At 35.6% G+C, this 26,590-nt stretch overlaps 1 long non-coding RNA gene across 2 annotated transcripts in view; it reads left to right on the forward strand.

The window, feature by feature from the left end:
- The window catches only part of LOC112907835 (uncharacterized), a 299,234-nt gene that overhangs the window by 121,459 nt on the left and 151,185 nt on the right, over positions 1-26,590 (forward strand). The window contains exon 5 of one of the 2 annotated variants that reach the window (XR_003232825.2): positions 16,111-16,418. The exons of the other annotated variant lie outside the window; for it this stretch is intronic. This is a non-coding gene — a long non-coding RNA (uncharacterized lncRNA). Of the gene's footprint in view, positions 1-16,110; positions 16,419-26,590 lie in introns of those variants that run through there. 2 annotated transcript variants of the gene reach the window in all.

Genomic DNA, 26,590 nt, shown 5'->3' on the forward strand with positions numbered 1-26,590 from the left:
GGTGGCTGTGCTGGCAGAGTGATTTTATATGGTCTCTTGGAATTACTTCATTAGTCATGTCGTTCTATGCCAGCCAGATCCTAGAAGGAAAGCCAAATCAGGATATTCAGAGTATTTTTTTTTCTTGTGGCTGCAGTATTAACAAATAATGATGAAATTTTTTCTGTACTAGGAAATGTGCTTAATTTAATTTAATGGCATATAAGTAGCCCTAGTTCTGTCCAGGTCCTGATTTTAAAGTCCATTATAACCTATCACTGTGGAAGTGTCAAATCCCCACCCATATGTAGGTCTTCCAGTGACTGAGGTCAATCTAAATAATGGCCTCCATTTATGCTGTCCAAACCTATTGTTTTCAAAAAGAACTCAGAGGCTGATATCTTTGAGCATGGAGTTCTGGCTTGAGTGAAATGAGACTATTGTCACCTCCAGGGAATGATTAACTAAAGGTTTAAGTGCTGCTCTTGGGGAAGAGGTGGGTTTTTTGAGGAATTGAGAATCTCCTCAGGAATTCTTGGAATGGAAAAAAATTGCAAACATTAAGACTCTGATATAGTAGGGACCAATTCTTTTCTTGTCCTTTTTGAAGTATGCATTTATTAGAAAACAGAGACTCTAGAGAAACATCTATCCATTCACACAAAACAAATTCACAGCCTGGGCTTAAACTAGAATTGTCCTTATATGAAGAGGTAGTAGAAGTAGCTGAAAATGACAGCCAGTATGCCTCATCCTCACTCTTTACTGGTGAAATATCATCTACAGGTTTCATTAGTAATTGAATCAGGAATATTTTAAAGCCACAGTTCATTGGTATTGTTATGTGCCTTAATTTTACTTCGAAGTATCTTACCATGAAGTATTTTGATATTTGAAGTATGAATTTTAGGAGTTTAAGTATTTTTCCACAAGAGATTTTAGAACTACTTATTTTAAGATCTCTTATGTAGATAAATGATCTGTAAAAACAGACTAATCTTAATCATATTCGTTGTATTGTTGAATCCAGTCTTAAATTTGAGTACCTATGGCTCCTGTGTGATTTTTCTGAAAATTTAATGTTAATTTTAAAAACACGTCAAATGCATATTTTTAAGGAAAAAAATGATGAATCTAGTATGTACCAAGTAGGTTTCACCACACAAACTTAAATCCACACATTTTTTTGTGTGTGAAGATTATTTCTACCATGTGAATGAGACATTAGGGGCATGGCAATGTTTGCTTGTGGGTCCAAACTGCTTCGTGGTTATAAGACAACCAGTTAATAAGGAATTCACTTGAAAAGAAGATTTTCACTTGTTGATTCTCTTTTCTGGATTTTCATTGTCCCATACCATCCAACATTAAATCGTGAAAACAGTATCAATATTTAATGATGTAAAGCTTTTATCACATGATGTATTTCACTTCTGACTACTGTTGAGAATAATTCTACTGTTCAGTTCTCCAAAAGCACTTTCATGGGAAGTTACCTTTTTGTTGATTACAAGGCATATTTTTTTTCATGATAGTTTTCACTAGTTTGAGGTAACTGCAGTGGTGTTGCAAGGAAAGATGTTGTAGAATAATGCATAGTCTGTAATCTTAGAGAAATCATGTAAATGCAATGAGAAACAAAAAATCATGTCTTAGCAACCTTTTCTAAAGTGATTATAATTGGTTATATTTCTAGGTCTAAAGGACCTTAAAAACTTTTCCCGAGTTCTATATTTAATGAAAAGGTATTATCCATTGTAACAAAATGTTAAGACACTGGAAGTGGTACAATACAGTTGGATGGAAAGTAGTGATAGACATTATGGAGCTGTGTTACCACAGAGATTCTGGAGCAAACATTTTAGAGAAATATATAGTTCCATGACTAAATTAATCAAATCACAAATAAAAGTGGCTTAGCTAAATGCATTATGGTGTGCATTTACAACAGAATAGTATGTAGCCATTAGACAAGATGGTATTTAATGATAGGGGGAAATGTGTATAAGCATTTTGTTCAAAACACATGGTTAAAGTTTTTAAAAGTTGACTCAACTTTAGAAACTTATGATTTTTCTTAAGGTGCAGATGTTTTCATGAGTAAAAAAGTCTATTGAAACAACTGAAAACACTAGCATTTATTAGGATGTTTAGTTGATTGCTAGAATAATTATATTTTCTAAGCTGTCTAGACTGAATATATATTTCTTTGGAAATAAGATAAATCAATGTTATAATGTTTGTATTTAAAAAAGTCCTCTCACATCTTAAACACATGCGTAGATGGCTGGGAATATGACATTCTTTATGCCTTTTAACACAATGCTTACTGTAAAAGAGTTCCTAAATAGTGAATAAATGAAATTATAATTGGTTGAAGACCAAGTTTTTTTGTTTGTTTCTGAAAAGGAGTAGATAATTGGAGCACATGATACACATCTACTTAGTCGTGCCCAGAATGCTGTCCTATTTGGATACATACACCATGGCTTTACCTTTATGTAAAAAGTTACTAATGTTATTGAGTGTGTTCTATTTTTTCTCAATATCCTGGTTTCAGTTCAAAATCTCTAAATTGGCTAAGGATCCCATACTAGAGTTCAACCTGGAGTTCCAACATGTTATAACACAAACCAAAATATTTTATACATTGAATGACCTTTGTTATTTTCTGCAGTTTGTCATTGGATATGATGGGATAAGAAATTTTCATTTTATATGCATTCCTGGATTACCCAATCAAATACTAATTTTACGGTTTCCACTCTATTAGGCACCTTTGATCTCTCCTTCAGAGCCTACTCACTTTCTTCTGCTTTTTAAAAGTTGTCTGTTATTTTAATACACAGTCTATCTTTTACTGTGATTCTTTATTTGTGTCTTAGTATCTTTCAGCCTTCCTCTGGCAGTTGGTATACCAAACATGATCAATCTCTGGCCCATAGTTATTATTTTGGGGCATTGTTTCTTTTGTCCTTAAGTTCTCTTTTCTATGGTCTTTTTTCCCCCTGTAATTATTTAACTGATAGTAATAGTTGAATTCATTAAATGCCAGCTGGCATTGCATGTGATTATAGAGACCAAAACAAAAAAATCTCTGGTCCATTTCTTCTTTGATTCTTTGGTCTTTCAGTCTACAGATATTAAACTGTAGTTGTTAGAGGCTGAGACTCTGAAGCCAGCTTACCTATTTCAAATCCAAACTCTGCCACTAATTAACTGTGTGACCTTGGACAAATTCCTCAACTTAAAAAAAAATCCTCAACTTCTGAATTTGTTTCCTCATTTGTACAATGAGGTTGATTATGAACGTGTCGCAAAATCATGGCCCCTTAAAAATGTCCATGGACCTCCAAACAAGATTTTGCAGATGTGATTAGCAGTCCTGAGATGGAGAAATACTCCTTAAAAATGAAATAGGCAGGAATTCAGAGTTAGGTAATGTGATGAAAGCAGAGCACAAGGGAAATGTAGCATGATAAAGGCATGACTGGCCACTGATGGCTTTGCAGATGGTGGAATTGAGCCATGAACCAAGAATGTGGATGGCCTTTCTAAGCTAGAAAAGGCAAGGAAATGGATTCTTCTCTCAAGCCTATAGAAGAAAGTCTTGTTGCTAAATTAACATTAGCCCAGTGAGATCCATTTTAGAATCCTGACTTCCAAAATGATAATAAATTTGTTTTTTTAAGTCATTGAGTTAATGATAATTTGTTACAGTAGCAGTAGGAATGTAGTAGGGCTTCCAGGAGAATTCTAAAAATCAATATTTGTGAAGCAGTTAAAGAGCATCTTATAATCACTATATATGTGTTTTTGCACAATAATTATGTAGGTACCTAAAGAAATAAGTATTGAGAAGTATCAGGTGCCCCCTACAAATACTTCACATGCATATAGACAGAAAATATATGTAAAGAATTATCCCTATTCGATTGTAATATACCTTAAATGAAACTACACAAACATATTAGAAATGGTATATATCTATATTATATGTAACCTACATTATAAGGGAAAGCTGCCGAGGCTTTGGCATACTCATGTAATGATAAAACAATAGGGATCTGAAATAGATTCTATGTGTAGTTGCTTTAATGATGTTAGGGTAGTATTCTTAGATCTAACATGTGAACCTAATGCTTGCCTTTGGTTAAATGCTGAGGGAAAAGAGCCTTCCCTAAAACAGTGCGTTTAGCTCAGATGACAGAACTTTAGTTGTGAGATACCCAGCTCAGTTTTAGAGAAAACCCCAAAAGTATAGCATGCACCTTGGTGCTTGAATGGTAAAAGGCCTTTCTTTACTTGTGCCCAAGGGAAGTAAAAATCGCCCTTGAGAAGCCTGGATAAACACCAATCCCCTCAGAAAATGCTGCAGTGGGAACCTGATGCAGCTGGTCCACTTAGGATTGACATTACAGGTGTTCTTATTCAGTGAAGAGGTTGCAGCTGTCAGTATAATCGCAACAGATGGCCATCCAGGACTCCTTGTCTGCCACTTGGGCTGAATCAGTACATCGGTAATGCCAAGTATTAAACCACATTCCTGACTACTGGGAGTGGGTGTTTCTCTTCCCCAGCCTACTCGAATGACCACCTAGAAATGGTGTCATAAAAGATCTTTCAATCTCAGAGAGATTTCAAGAGTATCTCTGTCTCCCACAGGTTAGACCAAATTCAAATACTGGGGCTGGGAGGCATTCTCTTTTGAGAGATGATCAAGGGGATCAGAATACATATTGTCATCCAGGCCATCAATAGCTTATAGTAACCGAAGTCTGTGTTGTGCAAAAACATCTATCCATATATTTCCCTATTGGTACAGTTTGATTTTCACATAATAGAAGAGAGACATCTGCAGTTTCCTGGTATTAAAACTAAAAAAACTAAAAAGTACTTCTATTTGAATTACAAAGAAAGCTTTTGTGTATTACTAACAAGTGCTTAATATGTACTAAGTATTATGCTCTAATGCATTGCCTTTTAAGCCTCATAATTCTGTTATATACATGTTGATTCAACCCTGCGTACTTCATAGATGATAGCACCAGTGTATACATAATTGTTGCAATATACACACAGTTTATATTCATCTGACCGCAAAGACTGCCTGGGGCAACTCAATATTTCTGCCTTTAAAACTTCTTCTGGGCACTGTATGATTACCCCACAAAACCCAGGGCCAAATTTTAAAATAGGAAGCAAACACACACATAACTGTTAAATCCTAACAGTTTGGAGAATCAAGTTTGCTCTGTGACCTTATCTGGTACATCTCTAGATATTGAACTTGACTGTGAACAGCTGCTATACTAAATATTAAAAACCCACAGGAAGAACAGAGAAGCTGGCACCACAGAGGGCCTGACAGTGCCTTTATCAGAAGGCCATAGCACTAAATCAATGTAGCTGAAATGTACTTTCATCCCAAAGTGCTCCAATCTTAGAAGTTACCTGAAAGATGCAACACATTTATCTTCCAGACAACAGATTCCTAGTGGGTTTCTCCTCGATTTTCCTAAGCTGCAGGACTTTTTGCCACCAGGGGGCGCCAGAGCAACAATCAAGGCACTGTAGATTCTTAAGTAAAAAGACATAATTTTCTCCTGAATCATGACTCATCCATGGTGTTGGGGCAATAGATGGCACCTAAGGGCACAATTCGTGATCAACCAGAGCTTTACAAGAGTCCATGATGTTAATTTTAATTTAAGGAAGGATAAAGTAATTTATACAGAGAATACCGGAACTTTATTAGAATATTCCTCCTGCCAAATATGTCTGAGTCATTACCAAGAACTATTTTGTTTTCTGCCTACTGCTTTACTTTTTCTAATGGAAATGGTTCCTAGAGGAAAGACCAAAAAACCTGTTAAAAAGATCAGAGACAAATAGTAAAATCAGCTACTTAACAATAGAAATAGTGGCATTTGGATAAAGAATTTTTTTTTTTACTAGAAAATTCTTGGAGCTCTATACAGTAAATATTAGCCATAAAACTCCTTCTAAGAAATGTTAAGAAGGGAAAGTTCGCAAATATCTCACTGCAGCACTCAGAATAACAAAGTTTTCTTGTATGTTTTCTTTTCACATACTTGTTTGTGTATATGTGTGTCTGCACCATAGATGCCATGTATGTTATATAATATATGTCCTGTGTGCTTTGTAACATTTGATATGTACTGTTTATATGTATACTTTTTACATTTTTTCACTTTGTATATCATGAACATCTTTCCTCTTAGGCCATAAATATCTACAGTCCCTGACTTATAAGGGTTCATCTTAGATTTTTTTGACTTTACGATGTTGTGAAAGCAATATGCATTCATTAGGAACAATACTTCAGATTTTGAATTTTGATCATTTCTTGAGATGTTGTGATACTACCCAGTATGATACTGTCTTGTGATGCTGGGCAGTGGTAGTCATAGCTGCTTGTCAGCCACGTGATCACCAGGGTGAACAACTGACAGAGAACTTCTCCCTACTCATAAACTATTCTGTTTTTTACTTTCAGTATAGTATTCAGTACATTATATGAAATATTCAACACTTTATTATAAAATCATTGTGTTAGATGATTTTGCCCAACTGTGGATTAACATAAGTTTTCTGAGTATGTTTAAAGTAGGCTAGGCTGAGTTATGTTCAGTAAGTTATATGTATTGGCTGTATTGTTTACTTAAACCCATAAAAAGTTGAACAGTGGCATTTTACCCCATTGTATGTCAAGAAAGATCTGTAGTTCTTTTTAAATAAACTAGATATCTATATATCTACATTACTGAAACAATATAAATACATCAAGTTATATAATTTTCTTATTTTTTTAAAAGATTTATTTTAGAGAGTGCAAGCAGGTGAGCTAGGGTGTGGGGGAGCTGGGTAGGGGAAGAAGAAGAGAGAAACTCAAGCAGACTCCATGCTGAGCACACAGAGCCTGACTGGGGCTCAATCCTATGATCCAAGCCTACAACCTGAGCCAAAACCAAGAGTTGGAAGCTCAACCCACTGTGCCACCCAGGCACTCCTGTATTGTTCCCTTTAAAAATATATTCTCTTACCAATTTAAGCCTGTTACATATTTTGCATGCAATAATTCACTTACGTGACTGGATATTTCTACTTCTTTAAGGAAGAAACCCTAACGTACTACATACCTCTGGAGAACAGTGACAGTATGCATGGACTTGTGATAGACTGTTAGTCTAGCAGTAGAGACAGCAGCTTACTTCATTTAGTCTAACATTTCACAAATAAACATTCATCACTTTAAAAATACTAACCTAAATCTTGGGATCCCTGGGTGGCTCAGCAGTTTAGCGCCTGCCTTCAGCCCAGGGCATGATCCTGGAGTCCCGGGATCGAGTCCCACATTGGGCTCCCTGCATGGAGCCTGCTTCTGTCTCTGCCTCTCTCTCTCTCTCTCTATTTCTGTCTCTCATGAATAAATAAATAAAATATTTTTTTTTAAAGTAAAAAAAAAAAAAACTAACCTAAATATCTGCAGACATAGATCGTGATGCGTCATTCTAGATTAATTCTTCAATTTGCTTTGACCCTAGAGAGTGCTCCTCAAATTTTAATCTGCATGTTGATCACCTGGGGAGCTTGTTGAGTTGCTGATTCTGATTCTGTAGGTCTGGAGTGGAACCTGAGATTCTGCATTTCTAATTAGCTCCCAGGTTATGGTCGCTTGTCTGTGAATAGCTGACCAGTGAGATCTTTTATTAGAAGATAGGATGTAATTCACATGGGGTTGTTTTGATCCTAGGAAATGGCAGGAAGCAGTAATTTGAATGACCTTTCCAATTCATAAAAGGAACTTTTCTCCCTTTACTTTTTAGTGATTCATTTGTTGGTGCTTTACATTTGATCGAATTTTTAATACCATCTTTGAACATGGATTAAGAAAGCTCTCTGAGGAAAGTAGCATGGTTAATACTTTATGTGAGATACTATTTTAACAGCAATGTATTAGCCAGATTTAGGAGTAAGAGCAATGAGCTAAGAAACAAATGGTTTCTTCACCAGGTTTTATTCACACTGCCAAGCACCACTATCCCTGCCTGATATGTGTGAAGGTGCATGGCAGCCTTTTTACCGTGGGTAAGCTGTTCGACATACGTAACAGATGGGGTCATAACGTCCCAATTCCATAAACATAGTCTCCACTCCTGGAGGCAGTAATGTATTAAGATGCTTTTTCAATGTGTTTATAGTAGGTGCATTGCTGGCATTTTACACGTTATTGAAGCTCAGGGCAGCAATAACTTGTAATGTAGTTTTCAACATAGCTTCAATGTGTTTTTAGGGGTGAGGTACAATAGATAAGAAATACCTCTGTAAATTATTCTTTCATTCTGTCACTTGGTTCAAGAGTGTTATGCCTGGCATTTCAGTGTGAATTTGTGATTGTTTGGCCATCATTATTTTGATATTTTGTCCTTTGTAGAACCATCCTGTCAGTGAAGTTTACAGTTACCTCTACTAAATGGTATCCCTCTATAGCACACTCAAATATTGCTCCCAAGATTGATAGCGGTCTGCTACTCTCAAAAATCCAGTTAACCTCACTGGAGACACAGTGTCCCCAAAATACTAGAAAAAAAATATGACTCCAGTGGAAGATACAGGAAATATATTTCAGGAGGGAAATTTATATTTTAAAGTTTTTCTGTGAGCATTATCTTGGTGTATTGAGCAAACACGTATGTAAGATATCTAGCAAGTGCAATAGGACTTGGATACACATTAATTTCAGTGACTTTGTTATTCCAGTTTCTGAAACTTAATTTCAGGAAACAATGACATAGTAACAAGAAAATAATTACCGCTATGCAGGAGCTCAAAATTTATGGAGGAAAACCTCAGATTAAAGGATGGGAATATATTAATAAATACATTATAGCGAATACCTAAGTGTAAGGTGACAGAGAAAATACTCAATTGTTTGAAATGTTAATGGGGAAGCCAATGGATGGCAAAGCAAAGGTATTATTGCCCTTGTTATTATTAACTGAAAATTTAGTTCTCAAAATTCTCCATGCCACCTCTACTCCTTCCTATTTTCTACACAGCGTTACACATTCCATAGACAAGGAAATTGTATTTTATTTTCCATAATATCTAATGTATTTTTGTTTTTTATTGGAGTCTTATAAATGACCTTGTGTACTAAATTTTATCCTACTGCCCAAAAAAAGAGTTTGCTTATTCACCATTTTATTCTTGTCCCCAAGATTTACTTCCACCTCAGTAACTATTAATGGATACCATAATTGCCCACAATAAAATATTAGTGTTATTTTTGGTTTTCTATGTTGTGATAAAACAGTTGAAGAAATGGCTATAAAAAACAGACCTTTGATATTATGCATCAGTTTCTTGTTTGCAAACTTCAATCATTTCCTAATGGGGATAACACTTCTCTTCATTACATTTGAAAAGAATTGATGGGATTAATGGATTGAGATGATGATGATGATGATGATGATGATGATGATGATTTTGTCTCACAGTACCAGTAATGGTTCTGCTTCTCTGGAGAACCCAAACTAATCCAGTAAATATATGATAAAATCTGTATAGAGGTGCTACGGGGGATAGATAGATAGATAGATAGATAGATAGATAGAGGGAAATAGGAGTCAATTTTGGACATGTTGAATTTGAGATGTTACTAAACAGACAAGTAAAGTTATCAAAGAGGCATGTATATTTTGGAGAATCTTAGTAGATGTAGGAATTAATATGTGGGATTAGTTGTACATCTATAGTAAAGACAAAAGATTGAGGCACTCTTATCTTAAAAAGTAGGGGTGAAAAACAGTAGAGTAGGAGGTATGCTAAGAGTATGTAAAATTCTGGAAACCAAATGGGAAAAAAACGTTATCAAAGAGGTGATACTGATCATTTGTGCTGAATGCTGATTATTGGTCAAAAGGAATGTGTAATATGAGAGAGAAACATTGAATTTCACAATGTGAAGTTTATTGATGGCCCTGACAACAAGAGTTTTAATTACATAATGAGGACAAAAGCCTAATTAGACTTTGGCTAAGCGAGAAAAGGGAGACTGTTTGCTATTGCTGCCATATGACGTGTGACAGACTGGTTGGCTTAAATAACAGAAATTAATTTATTCACAGTCTGTAGGCTGTATATCCAAGATCAAAATATCAGCAAGGTTGGCTTTATTCTTAGGCCTCTTTCCTTGGTTGGTAGAATAGCATCTTTTTTCTTTGCCTTCTTGTGGTCTATCCTCCCTGTGTCTGTTTCCTAATACCTTCCTCTTTTAAGGACAACAGTGATACTGGATTAGGGTCAACTGTAGTTAACTCATTTTAACTTAATTACCTCTTTGAAGACCATATCTTCTAATTTAGTCACATTTGAGATACTCTGGATTAGGACTTTGGTGAGAAATAAAATAGCCTATAGCACTCTGCTGTCTGGTTCTTCAAACTTCATGGCCTTAATGCAAAATATATTCACCCTATCCCAGCAGCCCCAAAGGTCTACACCTATTTCAACATTAAATCCAAATTAATTATCTCACATAAATATCCTCTAAATCAGCTACTGTTGAGAATAAAGATATAATTCATCCTGAAGCAAAGTTCCTTATTAGCTGTGAACCTGAGAAACCAGACAAGTTATCTCTTTATAAAATACAGTGTAACACAAGTGTAAGACAGACATCACCATTCCCAAAGGGAGATATTAGGGGAGGGGAAAGGACCACAGGTTCCAGCAAGTCTGAAAATTAGCAGGGAAAATTCCATATGATTCTAAGCCTTAAAATTAATTGTTGGGCTCAGTGTTCTTTCTTTTGTGTCCACCAGGGTGGCACTAATTCATATGCCCATCAGTGTAGTGGCTCTTTCTCTTAATCTTCAATTACAGTAACATTGTTAGGTATTGGAGGTTGGGTGGCAAACACAACACAGCCTACAATAGGGATTGTAGGTGGTACTTCTGAGGAGTATTAATTTTCAAAAGTCAACAAAGATATGAAACAGTAATGATGGGAAAAGATGACATTTGATGTAGAAGAAAGAGGAAGAAAATGCTACATTAATGTCCATAAGTACACTAGAGAAGATGGAAACATATAAAAATGGAGGAATTTCTTGGCTTTAGGTGAAAATACATAGGAAACAGGCAGGTACAGATACTACTAGGGGTTCTGATGTGGGGTGGAAATATGTGGAAGTTCTCTTGTGAGCTTTCCTTTCTTTCAGCAAAATAGAAGAAAAATAGAGCCAGGTAAAGTAGAGAGAAAAAGAAAACACATAATAGTAATTTAGGATAATTTTGTCATAATGTTATCCTAGGAGGAGCCATTCTGGTTTTAAAGGATTTTTGTTAGACATTTTTGATTTGTAAAACAAAAAAACTGAGAATGATGAGTTTTTTTCTCGCTTTGAAGTTTTTCTCCTACAGTATGGCAAAGCAAGAAAGGGGCAAGTGGAACTAGGATATTTGTGAGGGAATGACATTAATAATTAGCCTTGATATTTTAAGCAGTATAGGAATAGAGTAAAGATGTAAAGGTGACAAAGGAAAATGAAATGAAATAGAAGTGCTGGGAAGGTCAAGAGATTTTTGGAGTCCAGATTCTCTGAAGAAGGGGCCTGAAAATAGAGGAAATGGTGATCAATGAATGCCACATTTTGGAAACTTAGATCTCAATACTGACTTGTGGCAATTTAGTGAAAGGGTATGTCTCTATTTGTAGCTGCTGCTGCATTTAATGCAGTTTAATGAATAGTTAGAATCATTTGAAGAGTACATTATGTTTAGTTAAATTAGTATCCTATGCTACCTTATAAATTACCACAAACTAAATGGCTTAAAACAGCAGTCATTTTATGTAACCATTTCTGTAGGTCAGAAGGCTGGGAACTGCAAGCTGAACTCTTAACTCTTACTTAGAATCTCATAAGACTGAAATCATGGTCTTGGTTGGCTGCATTCTCATCTGAAGGCTCAATAGGCAAGAATCCACTCAGCAATTGCTCTCAGGTTGTTGACTGATTTCATTTCATTGTAGCAGAGATTTTTTTGGCAGCTCTTTAATTTTTTAAAGTCAGCAATAGTCTACTTCAAATCTGGGACTTCTAGACCATCTTTTAAATGACTTTCCTGAATAGACTAAGGCCACCAGAATAATCCCCCTTTGATTAACTTAAAGTAAGTTCATTGGAGGTATTTAATTGATGTAAAAATCCTTCACTTGTGCCATATATTGATTAGAAGCAAATTCCAGGTTTTGCTTACCAACAAGATGAGGAGATTATAAAAGGCTGCTATTCATGACTGGGGTGGCAGTTAGTTTAGGCTCATGCAAAAGTGTGTACATTGAACTATGTATTATTTAAAGATGCTTTTTCAGTTTCATTTTCACCTATAGAGTTTTAACTGCATAGAGAATCACCCTGCTACAAATGTAAATTACAAGAAAATTGGGGATGAGAGTGGAAAAATAACTTTTCACACATTGAATGTAGGTAGCATAGGTCTGTGATCATGGATTACATGAGAGAGTCTCATGATGGAAGGGGAAATATGATACCTATGACTTCTAGCATTATTAGCTAGAGAAAGTTTCTATCCATGTCATAGAAAATGTCAGAGGGGATCCAAACATGACCTAGTTGAGTTGGGAAGATAGGAAGATACTTTCAGAAATCAAATTGACTATAATTTTAAGGGCAGCACATCAGAAATAGAGGAGATTGGTTGGTAGGTTGGTGGATAGATAAAATAGGAAACTGTAGGGAGGAAGGGAGGAGAGAAGAGGGTGTGCTAGAGACCACAGAAGGATTCTTTCAAGTAGTTGGCTGAGTATTGACCAGCCTTCCAAGGGGACCAGGGATGGAACTACTGGGAAGCAATGGGTAAAACAATTAATGAAGATCACTTAGGGTTGAGAACAATTGGCATTCTCATCATCCCAAATAAAAATACCTCTTAATACACAGAGCATCATATAGTGGCCAAAATGGTCACATCTTAGCTATAAGACTAAACTAAACCCAGTGATAAATCTGCTCTGAAGCTGTCCTAACTGAAATCAAGCATCAAAAGAAATAAAGTGAAGAAATGTAGATAAATTGTGACCTAGAATAAATTTCAATAATCTTTACAAAAATACATGAAAATTGAACATTAAACAAAATGATTTGCAAAACTGCCATACAGAAAAGATTGCTAGGCATACAAAAAAGGTAGAAAAATAGAAAGTATTATCAAGAGACAAATCTATCATTAAAAACAGATGCAGAAAAATCGAAGCTGGAATCAGTAGACAAGGAGTTTAAAGGAACAATTATACATTTAATGTGTTCAAGGATTTAAAATAAAGCCTGAACATGAAGTGAAGAACAATTAAGTTACAAAAGACTCTGATGAAACTACTTGACATAAATTCAATATCTGAAATGTAAAAATAAAGTTAAAAAAATACTGCATGGGAGTAATAACAGACATGGAAGAAAAAGATCCATGAACTTGATGTAGCAATAAAAACAATAGAGGAAAAGTCCTGGAGACAGAGACTGTAAATAAATGGATTATCATGTCCAGTGAGACAATATCAGGCTAACATTTTATTGGAGAGCATACAGATAGGTCTACATATTATTTAGAGATAATGGCCAATTTACTTCATGGGAAAATAAAAAATCAGCAAAACCATGCTGAAAAAACAAAGCAGACCACACCAGAGCACATTTGAATAATAATAAAAAACCCTAAAAAAAAGTAATTGAGAGAAAATATCTAAATGGTAGCCAGCGGGGAAATGACACTTCTGCATAGAACAAAGAATGCATATAGATTTGACAGAAGTTAAACTTGCCAGAACACAAAGAGGAACAATCTCATTAAAGTGCTGAAAGGAAAACAAAACAAAACAACAACAACAACAAAAAAAACTGTGAACCTGAAATTGAATATCAAGCAAAAAATATGCTTCAAATATGAAGATAGACTTTTTAGACAAACCAAAGTTTACAAATTTCAGTGTTATCAGACCTTTGTGACAGAATTATGATGAAAGTAAGCATTTGTGAATAATGAAAATGGCACTTGATAAAATTTTGCATCTAAATGAGGGTTTGGTAAAATTTAGCCTGCTGCCATATTTGACTTAGGATGTGTCTATCTGTCTCTATTTCTTCAGAAGCCTGAGAGGTCAGAATGTTTTACATTGTTAATTTTTTTTTTAAAGAATAAGCATATTGAACAGAAACTATGTAGAGCCAGTAAAGCCTAAACAATTTATTGTCTGTCTTTTTATAGAAAATGTAAAAACTTTCAATCTAAATAATGAATATCACAGATGACAAACATAGCAGCATAAGTGACACACAAATGTTTTTCAAAATATTATGAAAAATAATGACAACAAAAAATGAAAACAATGGCTGTTTAGGTAGGAATAAAATGTATGACAATAAAAACAAAATATCTTATTGAAAGATCTTAATCTATATGAAAGGTAGTATAATTGGTGGTAGATGGTGATAAGTTAAAGATGCATATTGTAAAACCGAGAACAAACATATTAAATAAAAAGCTAGTAAGTCAATAGCAAGGATAGGAAATATTATACTCAGTTAATCTAAAATAATACGGTTAAAAAGAGGAAAACAGGGATGGTCAAAATGGATGATGTTCTGTGGGAGATTTAGGCTTCCAGTTACTGAATGGATATGTCACAGAGCTGAAAGATAGAGCATGGGGAATATGCTTAATGACACTGTGATTGGGTTGTATGGTGGCAGACGGTGCCCTACACCTCTTTGTGTTGAGCATAGCCTAATGTATTAAAGTTAAATCACTATGTTGTACACTTGAAATGAATGTAACATTGTATGTCAACCATAAGCAAAAAAATTGAAAGGCAAAATGAAGAAAATTGACATAGATAAGCAAGATTTTAGCAGAATTGTATCAATAATCTCATTAAATATATGGTCCAAAAATTGTAATTAAAATGTAGAGATTATCAGACTATAATAAGATGCAAATTCCTTTTCTCTTTAAAAGAAATTCACTTTAAATACACAGATACAGATTAAAGTGCAATAATGAAAAAGGTCCTTATGCAAATGCTAATTAGAAGAAAACAGGGGGCTGCCTGAGTGGTTCAGTAGTTAAACAACTGTCTGACTCTTGGTTTCAGCTCAGGTCATGATCTCATGGGTTGTGAGACTGAGACCCACATCCAGCTACGCGCACGACCAGGTTCTCTTTCTCTGCCTCCCACTCATGCTCTCTCTCTCTTTCTTAATCTTAAAAAAGTTGCAAGTGGCTTTTACTCACAGGTATGATGAAGTAACAGGAATCCAATTTATTGCCCTTCTGTAAACAACGATGATACATATAGGAAATAACTAGACTAAATATAGGAAATAACAGTTTTCAGACACTAGAACACAGGCAAGGTAGGAAAACAATCTCTGACAGAAAGGAACAAAATGAGGTAAATTGTATGACTTTCCCTACTCTTCCGTTTTCAGGCTCTAGTAAAAGGAATAGGGCTATATATGGAGCTATCTGATACCACCACATTGAGGATTCACAGTTCCGATTTCAGGGATGCCAAAGCAAATACAATTTATGGGGCCAAGCACTGGAGAGGAAGGTGTGCAGGGAGGAAGAGCTAGAGACTAGCAGGATTGCCAGGGAGTCTCTCAAGGCTTTGATTGTATATGTTGGTAATTAAACACTGGGAAAGTAAGGAAATAAAAACTGAAAAGGGTAAGTCAAACAATTTCTAGAGATCATGTAAAGCTTGAATAGTCCACTTTTTAAAGAACCATAGTGAACAGACCTCTTTATACATGGGAAATGGAGGAGAATTCATAGAATGGGATTAGCTCAGTATTAAAGCCAAGTTAGTCCTGGTACTACACTAACAGATTGTTTAGAAAATAAAAGGAAAATAAAAACCAGGAAGAATATGCCTATTACCTGAAAAATAGGCACAAATGGGGATGCCATTAGGGATGCATGCCAGAGACTGAAAGGCCAGAAAAAGAGGAAGGAATATTTTTTCATGTTTCCATCCTTTACCTAACCACATTCTCCTACCAATTTTCTTCCCCTCTCTAGGCCTGATTTTTATCTTTTTCAGCAGCAGCAGATGTTGATTCCAGTAGAATTTTAGAGTTTTCCACAACAGTCTACAAAACACCATGTCTTGCCTCAGAAGCAACTGTATCAGCCAGCCAGAGAAACTTGGTTATGAATCAAATTGTACAAGCACACGGACCCAAGTTTGTAAGATGACATCTATAAGACACTATTTGCTTCTCCAGAAAATTAATGACAAGGAGGATGAAAATTGAAGGCCATGGAATCAAAGAAACGGGAGCTGTAACTCAAGAGCTGGTGGATAATCCATCAAAAAAAGAAAAAAAGAGAGTTGTTGATAATTAGGGAAATGTGAGGCTAGACTTTCTATTAGGTAATATTAAGAGATTTTAATGACAACATTTTTAGATGTGAAAGTGGTATGGTTTATATAACAATTGTTAACATGATACATGCTTCAGGTATTTATGAGTGAGATAATCTGGTATGTTAGCTTTGCTGAGAGGATTCAACTTTAAAGGGACAAAGGATAATTATATACCAAAATTGTTAATAATTGTTAAACCTGACTAATAGGTACCTGGGTTCATTTTATAACTTTCTACTTTGTATTTGCCAATAAACTTCCCAAACAAAACATTATGGAGAGAGATGCTGGAATAACATACTCTTCTTTTTCTAAAATTTAAATTTCACCTCACTCTAACTTTGTTAAAGTTGTTATTTAAAGAGCCCTTGCAGTTTAAACCCTCTTGATAGCATCCTCTCTAAAATTATAAAGTTTTCCTCCTAAGTATCGTAAGCACACTGTGTTGTTTTAGAAGAAAATTTTGCAAACTGCTATTTGAGCCAGGTCAGGCTAATTTCTATAAACAGCTGTGCTGAAGTCTCAGTAGCTAAACAGTTTTATCCCTTGTTTGACTCACCATGGAAAGCAAGTTGGTGTTGGTGATGAGGGATTATACATGGATCTTAATATACTTAGACTCTTTGCTTCCATTTGGCACAGAGACAAGTGTGGAGAGGTTGTGAGGGATCAGAAGGGAAGTTTTAGAGGCGAGGCTGGCACATGGCGTAGCATATTTCACTCCTGCCCACATTCTAGTCACCACAAATCAGTCTTATGGTCCCACCCAACTGTGAGGGAGGCTAGAAAATTTAAATTCCTGTGTGTTAAAATCAACTAAGAGATTTACTGAATCTAAAATATTTTCTTTACCACAATAGACATTTGGTTTAATAAATACTTTCATATGTTTACACTTATAAATAACCCATTAATTTAATTTAAGCTATCAAAAGATAAACTGTCATAACAGGAGTATGAATGGAAAGCTTAATTCCTGAATTTGATTGGCAGTAAATGCTTTTGAGCCATATGCCAGGATTAATATCCACCATTCATCAAAGATGTATTGAGTGCCTAATATAAGGTACTATACCAGGCACTAGGGATGCTGGTCAGGGATCTTGCAAGCCAGGATCTGCTACTCTATGAAGGAGAATTAAGAAAGAATGTAAGGGGATCCCTGGGTGGCGCAGCGGTTTGGCGCCTGCCTTTGGCCCAGGGCGCGATCCTGGAGACCCGGGATCGAATCCCACGTCGGGCTTCCGGTGCATGGAGCCTGCTTCTCCCTCTGCCTGTCTCTCTCTCTCTCTGACTATCATAAATAAATAAAAATTTAAAAAAAAAAAAAAAAAAGAAAGAATGTAGGTAATCACTACACATCCTGCAAATGCCATCTCTAAATGGAACCAAACTAATAAGAAATGAGAAGGTAAATGTGTCAGCCAAATGAAACGGAGGTTTGTTTTAATGTGTGCTCTCAAGCTCCCAGCTAAAGGAGTGGCACATGTAAAGATTTGGATGTTGGCAGAGCATCTGGACATTTGACAAACTATGAGAACCTAATGTTTCCTGAGTCTAGGGTAGAAAGAAGAAAAAAAAAAGGTACAATGTGAAAGGAAGTAAATCCATCTGGCTAACTATTTTATTAGGTGAAGGAGTTTGGACTTCAAACTGATACCAATGAGGTGCAAACCTAATTCAGTTATGCATAATATTGTCTGCTTTGTAAAATTTAAATTTATTTAATAGAATCTCTAATTTTATTGAAGCTGTATCAAAAGGGTGCTATGTTTAAAATCTTTCAATAGCATCCTATTAAACATCACATTTTTCTCATAAGTTGGGCCTTATTTTCTTAGAGAAAATATAGATAGGATAGAAAGTTTACCTATTTCCAATAAGTTCATAAAGATTAGGACTCTATTCTTAAAGGACGATGTGATATGGCATATTTTTAAGGAAGAGTGATGCTATAAAAGTCAATTCAGCTTCTCTGAAAGAAGTAAATACTAAACTTTTACTAGTGTTTTTCTTCTAAGCTTTTCTGTTAAGAATATGACACTAATAGGATAAAAGAAAATATAATTTTATATGAAGTAGGTTTTTATAATTCAGGTCATGTATGTAATGATTTTCTATTAGATTAAGAAATTCTATTTTATGAACCTTTTGGATTTTTAACACTCCTTTGTAACAATGGCACATTTACTTTTCCTGTATTTTCTTACATGCAAAGAAATGTCATTTACATATACTTATGCACATATAAATAGAAATATACATTTAGGCTTTTTTTTAAATAAAGCTTTTACTTATTTATTCATGAGAGACACAGAGGCAGAGACATAAGCAGAGGGAGAAGCAGACTCCCCATGAGGAACCTGATGCGGAACTCAATCCCAGGATCCTGGGATCACGACCTGAGCAAAAGGCAGATGCTCAACCACTAAGCCACCCAGATGCCCCCATTTGGGCTTTTTCATTTCATATTTTTTTTTCTTTTTTTTTTATTTCATATTTTTAAACTTTTTTTTTTAATTTTTTAAATTTATTTATGATAGTCATACAGAGAGAAAGAGAGAGGCAGAGACACAGGCAGAGGGAGAAGCAGGCTCCATGCACCGAGAGCCTGATGTGGGATTCGATCCCGGGTCTCCAGGATTGCGCCCTGGGCCAAAGGCAGGCGCCAAACCGCTGCGCCACCCAGGGATCCCTATTTCATATTTTTAAATGCTATAGTATAATGTATCAAATGTGGCTTAGGTTGTCACTAATACCACTTGATATATATGAATATATATTTGAGATAAATAGTAATAAAGATTTAATATAACTAGAAAATAGAAAATTGTATTTACTATATGTAGTAAAATGTTTAATTTTGACTTACTTGAATGTATGATTATTACTAATTATTCTCAAGTGCAAGTAGTCTTAAATACACAGAAAATATTTCCAAAGTTTAGTATCATATTGCAGTAGGGACATAAGTAGGTTGTCTTTTTGAATGATACTGGATATTTCTTTCTAATAAAGCTTTCAGACATTTGAGAATAAAATGTAAGTGCTAAAATATGCAAATACAATTTATAGTGTGTTTTTATTTTTAGCTTCTGATTACTTTTAGAAAGTATGTCTCAGAGCACCTGGGGGGCTCAGTCGGTTAAGCATCTGACTCTTGATTTCGGTTCAGGTCATGGGCTCAGGATCATGAGATCAAGCCCTACTTTGGGCTCTGTGCTGGGTATGGAGCCTCCTTAGGATTCTGTCTCTCCATCTGCCACCTCCCCTACAAGGTAAAGGATGTTTCATAAAAAGTATAATGATGGAAATCATAAAAGCTAAATTTAACTTGGTTTTTGTCTTATTAGATATTCATAATAAAATTACTGCACGTAATGGGTGCATATAATATGTACAGTATACATGCATACATAAACATGTATATTTACCCAAGGGCAAACTATACATCACTGATTTGTAACCCATTTCTTTAAGCCTCTAGTGGCACTATCACAAAAATAATTTTCAAGACAAATCTACTTCAAATCTACTTCATTTTATTGATAGTATAGGATTCCATTTCATAAGGATGACTAATATCATTACTCACATTTAGATAATAACCGAGTAGTCAAGCTTCACTCTTTGCCCCTCTATCTCTTTTCCAATTTTTATTAAAGGTTTTATTTATTTATTCATGAGAGACAGAGAGAGAGAGATTGAGAGAGAGAGAGAGAGAGGAAAGACACAGGCAGAGGGAGAAGCAGGCTCCATGCAGAGACCCCGATGTGGGACTCAATCCAGGATCTCCAGGATCTCACCCCCGGCCAAAGTCAGGCGCTAAACCGCTAAGCCACCCAGGGATCCCCTCTTTTCCAAAATTAACACACGTGCATATTCAAATACAGGTTTTCAACTACTTTTCTATTGCCTACTAAATAAAATTCAGAATTGGGATCTTGCCAATAAAGTATCAAAAGGGCAGTTGATGTATGTTTATATTATTGTAGCTCAGTTTCACTTTATTGTGTGCTTAGTATGTTCTGGGATGAAAGATGTTGTGGTCTTTATTTTAAATAAATTGGAATTTTAGATAAGTGATTTGAGCAAGGATACTTGTTGCAGATCTTTGAGGTCGCATTCTGAAATAACCATTTCACATTCATAGGCATATTAAATACTGTGTACTTGATACACACTGAGTTCAGATCTCAGCACTTCAAGGAATCACTGGTAATTTTTTTTAATCAGTGGGATTAATAGAGTATTCTCTACACTGTTCAAACTCATTTTTGGTGACCTATGAAATCTACTTGGAATGTCATTTATTACTTGACCTTGATTATTGAACTCTTAACCTTTACATCTGGAAGTGGTTAAAATGATATAAAATACATGTCTTATATAGGCTCCATTTTCATCCAATATATGCTAGAATGCTTAGATTGTATGTAACATTGCCATGGCACATGTGACAAAAGTTGGCTTGGCCTGATTCTAAGGTGTACAGGCAAAATTCAAGCTCTTCAAATACTTTCTGTGACTTTCACATGAGAACACATAAAAAAAGTAAAAAAAAATTAATTTCTGGTAATATGATTTACTTGATTACATTGGAGATTGGTTTCTCTCCTCTAACCTAAATATTTCCTGTCCTCATGAGTGTGCTTCTGCCAATTCCATTCTTCTCTGCTACAATTAGTGTTCTGTGCGCTAAGGCAATGAGAGTTGCATTTCAAACTCGCCATTGGGGAGATAAATCATTTCTTGTCTGGAATCTGAGTTGAAATCAGATTGCTTTTTTTGTTGTGCCATCTCCTTTCTTGTCATTAAACTCCCCTTTAGCAGTAACACATCGAGGAGTAAGTTTAATACTTCCTGTCCAAGGAAATGAAAATTAAAGTCATTATAACCCCTGTTTTTCAAATAAAGAAACTGATATTTACAACAATCAAAGAACTTTTCCCCCCTAAGGCAAAACAGCAAGGAGATGATAGATTATAACCCAGGAATTCTATTCGAAGTCCAGTTCTTTTTCTGCTACCAAAAAAAAAATGACCCTGTCTAGCATCCACTTTTCATTATTGAACACTGGGGACAAAACAGATCCTCCTTCTTAAAGACTTAATGTCAACTGAATTTCAGGGATTAATGTTTCTCTTATTCAGAGGAAATTAAAGAGGCCCCTGGCTTCAGGCTCAGTGATTTCTTCAGATTTGCTTTCAAATATGATTCTCACTTTAGTAGTTAGACTAAGGCCTAATTTCTTGGGAACAAACCTCTGAGCCTGGTCCTAATTCCAGTAATGACACTAGAATATTTAGATTTATTAATTATCTTTTACATATAATACCTGTGCTAGGATAAATGTCATGCAACATTTATGATACATGATAAGATCTAAAAGGAGAGTATAAAAATGTTATCAATTACAAATATATTAATAGTATTATACTTTCTGGGTTCCTAAATTCCTTTTTTTAATAAATTATTTTTTATTGGTGTTCAATTTACCAACATACAGAATAACACCCAGTGCTCATCCCATCAAGTGCCCCCCTCAGCGGCCGTCACCCATTCACCCCCACCCCCCGCCCTCCTCCCCTTCCACCACCCCTAGTTCGTTTCCCAGAGTTAGGAGTCTTTATGTTCTGTCTCCCTTTCTGATATTTCCCACACATTTCTTCTCCCTTCCCTTACATTCCCTTTCACTATTATTTATATTCCCCAAATGAATGAGAACATATACTGTTTGTCCTCCGATTGACTTACTTCACTCAGCATAATACCCTCCAGTTCCATCCACGTTGAAGCAAATGGTGGGTATTTGTCGTTTCTAATTGCTGAGTAATATTCCATTGTATACATAGACCACACCTTCTTTACCCACTCATCTTTCGATGGACACCGAGGCTCCTTCCACAGTTTGGCTATTGTGGTTCCTAAATTCCTTAATGCTATTTATTTATTCGTTTATTTGTTTATTTATTTTTAAAGATTTTATTTATTTATTCATGACAGACACGGAGAGAGAGAGAGAGAGGCAGAGACACAGGCCCCATGCAGGGAGCCTGATGTGGGACTTGACCCCAGATCTCCAGGATCACACCCTGGGCTGAAGGTGGCGCTAAACCGCTGGGCCACTGGGGCTGCCCCCTTAATGCTTTTTAAACTGCTTTGTTGCTATGCTCTTACCATCCATGCATCCACTGAATGAACAAACATTAATGGAGTGTTTGGAATTCTGACATTGAAAGGCAGACCCTACTCAAAGGAAATGGGAGGGGTCTCAATACCTACTTACCCTTCAAACACCTATGCCTTACCTACTCATCAAAAATGCTAGCCATAAAGGTGAGGCTGCTTCATTTTTACTTTTCTACCTGATATTTTCTGGGACATAAGAGATTTTTTTTATTTTTAAACTGGGGCTCCTCTGGAATGGCATATTCTGCAATTCTGAAACTTTGTCTCATTGCTAAAGGAGCTTTGTTTTGTTTAAGAGACAGACGAACCCAAATATCTAACTTTTATAAATTTGTTCTTTTGGCATATGCTCAACTACATAACTATATTATACAAATTTACTACTATCTTTCAACCCAGTTCAAATGGCAGAGATCAAGTAACAGTACTTTTGATTTCATGCAATTGTCATCTAAATCAAAGGAAAAAGGTTTAGGGGCAGCTGAGTGGTTTAGTTAGTTAAGCATCAGAACCTTGATTTCAGCTCAGGATGTGATCTCAGAGTTGTGAAGTGGAGCCTGCTTAAGATTCTCTCTCTCCCTCTGCTCCTCCCCACCCTTTCTCCCTCTTAAAACATACAGAACCTACCCCCCCCACACACACACAGGAAAAGGTCCAATGTTGTGCTAAGGTGTTTGCGGATTGCCCCAAAAGTTCATGGTGATTAAAATAATCAACCTCGGGATCCCTGGGTGGTGCAGCGGTTTGGCACCTGCCTTTGGCCCAGGGCGCGATCCTGGAGACCCGGGATCGAATCCCACATCGGGCTCCCGGTGCATGGAGCCTGCTTCTCCCTCTGCCTGTGTCTCTGCCTCTCCCTGTGACTATCATAAATAAATAAAAAAAAAAAAAATTAAAAAAAAAAATAATCAACCTCGCTGATGAGGTTATTTAAAATATTTTAGACTGGTACCCCTGGGTGGCTTAGCAGTTAAGTGTTTGCCTTCAGCCCAGGGGGTGATCCTAGAGACCTGGGATTGAGTCCTGCAATGGGCTTTCTGCATGGATCCTGCCTCTCTCTCTGTCTCTGCCCATGTCTCTGCCCCTCTCTCTCTCTCTCTGTGTCTCTCATGAATAAATAAATAAAATCTTAAATAAATAAATAAATAAATAAATAAATAAATAAATAAATAATTCTAGACTGATGAAACCATAAAGACAATAAACCATTAAAATTAGGACATGGTATAAGTCTAATACAGTCACATCCTACCAGCTTTGTTAAAAAGGAATCTTAGAACTTTGTCTATCTGTGATCTTCATATATATAAGGAAAACAGAAAAAAATACATATTTAAATTTAGAATATATCAGTGACTACATTTCCATTCCTGAGTTTTCTCTGTCATCTTTTAACCTCTTATGTGTTTTCCATTTGTGAAATGACAATAGCCACCTCCTACATCACAAAGAGGTTGATGAGATATAGAAGAAATATTTTAGCTATGTAGAAAATGTGGCAAGGCATCCTGCATTCGTGACCATGACCTTTGCCTTGGACTCTTAAATCCTTTTGTATCCTCATTGAGAATTAATATCCAATAAAAGATGACTGGGGGAAAAAGTGCCAAGAAAGGGTACTTTTGGAAAAAAAAAATCTTTAAAAAGTGTCACTTCTTACAGAATCATCAAAAGGCTCCTTTAGTGAAAATATGAAATTTTTGAGTAAATGCTTAAGATAAAGCTAGGAGAATATTTTACAACGTTTGTATTTTATTTAAAATATTGTTATTGACATTAATAAGTCAATGTCAAATCAAAGTTTTAAATACAACTGTTTTTATTCTTTGAGTATTACACAAAATCATTTGAAAGTAGAAAATATCTGAATGAAGTCTTGAAAGAGTGAATTAGTAAAGGATGATGAGATAGATGGAGGAGGAATGATGATTGTTACTTAAAGTAACCAGTCCAGGGGTGCCTGGGTGGCTCAGTGGTTGAGCGACTGCCTTTGGCTCAGTCTGTGATCCCAGGATCCTGGGATCTGGTTCCACAAGAGGCTCCCCACAGGTGTCTCTCATGAAGGAATTAGTAAAATCTTTAAAAATAAAAAATAAAGTAATAATAATTAACCAGTCCAAATGACTCACCACAATGAGGGTGTGCCCTGAGGGGGGGGAACAACTATGTGGACCTGGAAATGCCCTTTATGCTTAAAGTGCAGGCAGCTCTCCTATGGATTTTTTGATAGACATGGCATTTTACACCTCAAAGATGACTGCCAACCATTCTTCACATGTGAATATTGAGAAATTTCAACTTACTTAGCAGAGAGCACAGTCACTAAGGGTTTTGATGGAAGGAGTTGAACCTCAGCAGCATCTTGTAAAGATTATGAAGCCTTTGAAGTGAAGAGGTCCTGGAAGAAAGAGCTAAGGTTCTACAAATCTAAAGGGATCAAATGATACAAAATAAAAATACATTTATATGCCTGCTGGTGAATTCCTGGGACTTGTGGGATGTGTTTGTAGTTTTGTAACTTATAATGTTACCAGTGGAAGATTGTTATAAATTGTGGAGAAAGCTTTATTAGTGTAAGTAAACATTGTTCATAATTGATACATAAAAAGAAATGACCAAATTAAAAAAAATATATATATATATATAGGATATTTAGTGAGCAGAATGATGGATTTAGTGTTCATATATTTGGGAAATGTTCATGCAGCTCTATGTGTCAGACATTGAGCTAAGTCTTTGAGAGTCCTCAATGAGTTCAGAGTTTCAGAGGAAAAGGCCTACTGAAAGCTAAGATCATGTGATAATGACCATAACAGATGTATGTAATTACATTAATTAGTGTTACAGAAGAGAGAAAAGTTTCCAAAAGACTTTAGGAAGTAGGCAAAAACTTCAAGACTACTGCAAAGTTTGGTATTTTTAGATGATAAAGTATAGGAAACCCAGGGATGAGATCAGAGAGGCAGAGTGAACTATTATCTTGATTACTGTTTTTGTATGCTTTTGTTGCTAGGTTTTTGGGAGCCATTAAATGATCAGACTGGTGTTTTAGAGTGATACTAAATCCAGAATTAAGACAAGAAACTTGTATTACTTTGCTATTACTGCTGTTATATATTATTAGTAATATATACACTATAATAAATTACTGAATTTAGTGGCTTAAAACAACATAAATGTATTTTTATAACAGTTCTGTAAGTCAGGAGTCCAATATCTTTTTCACTGGCCCCAAATCAAGCTGTAGGCTCCTTCTGTGATCTCTCTGGGGAGACTCCATTTCAGCTTCTAGTGGCCACCTGTTTTTCTTGGCTGGTGTCCCCTTCCTCTGCCTTTAAAGTACATCACTCCAATCTCTGCCCATATCACATTCTCCTGTTCTCTGATAAATCTCCCACTGCCATCGTCTTATATAGATACTTGTGATTAAATTTGTAGTATACCCAGATATTTTGGGATTACTTCCTACTGTCAAAATCTTTCAATTAATAATGTTTGCAAAATCCATTTTTCAAATGAGCTAGCACAGGGGCCAGGGATTAGTACTTGGACATCTTTTGGGTCCATTATTTAGGCTATCACAAAGCCTATGTTCAATTATAAGGAACCTCCTCCATATATTCTATCACATACATGAGTATACACACATAGACTCCAAAAAACATGGCATAAAAACCAAGGAAACAAAAACTCACTAGTAAAAGAGCCTGCACTAAGTCAATGGCCATGTGGTGGATTTGGTAAATGGTTGGGTGTGCACAGTATGGAAATCAGAAAATTAGATTAAAATCAAGATTTATGGCTTGTATAATAAGATGCATGGTAGTATGATTAACCAAAATGAGAAATTTTGGTTAATAGACCTAGATGTGTTTATCACAAAAATCTATAGTTCAGCTCAGCATTCAATCAAATTCTGTTTTACAGATCTGTAGCCAT

The sequence above is a fragment of the Vulpes vulpes genome, chromosome 6 (assembly GCF_048418805.1).
Source record: "Vulpes vulpes isolate BD-2025 chromosome 6, VulVul3, whole genome shotgun sequence".
Classification (NCBI taxonomy): Eukaryota; Metazoa; Chordata; class Mammalia; order Carnivora; family Canidae; genus Vulpes; species Vulpes vulpes.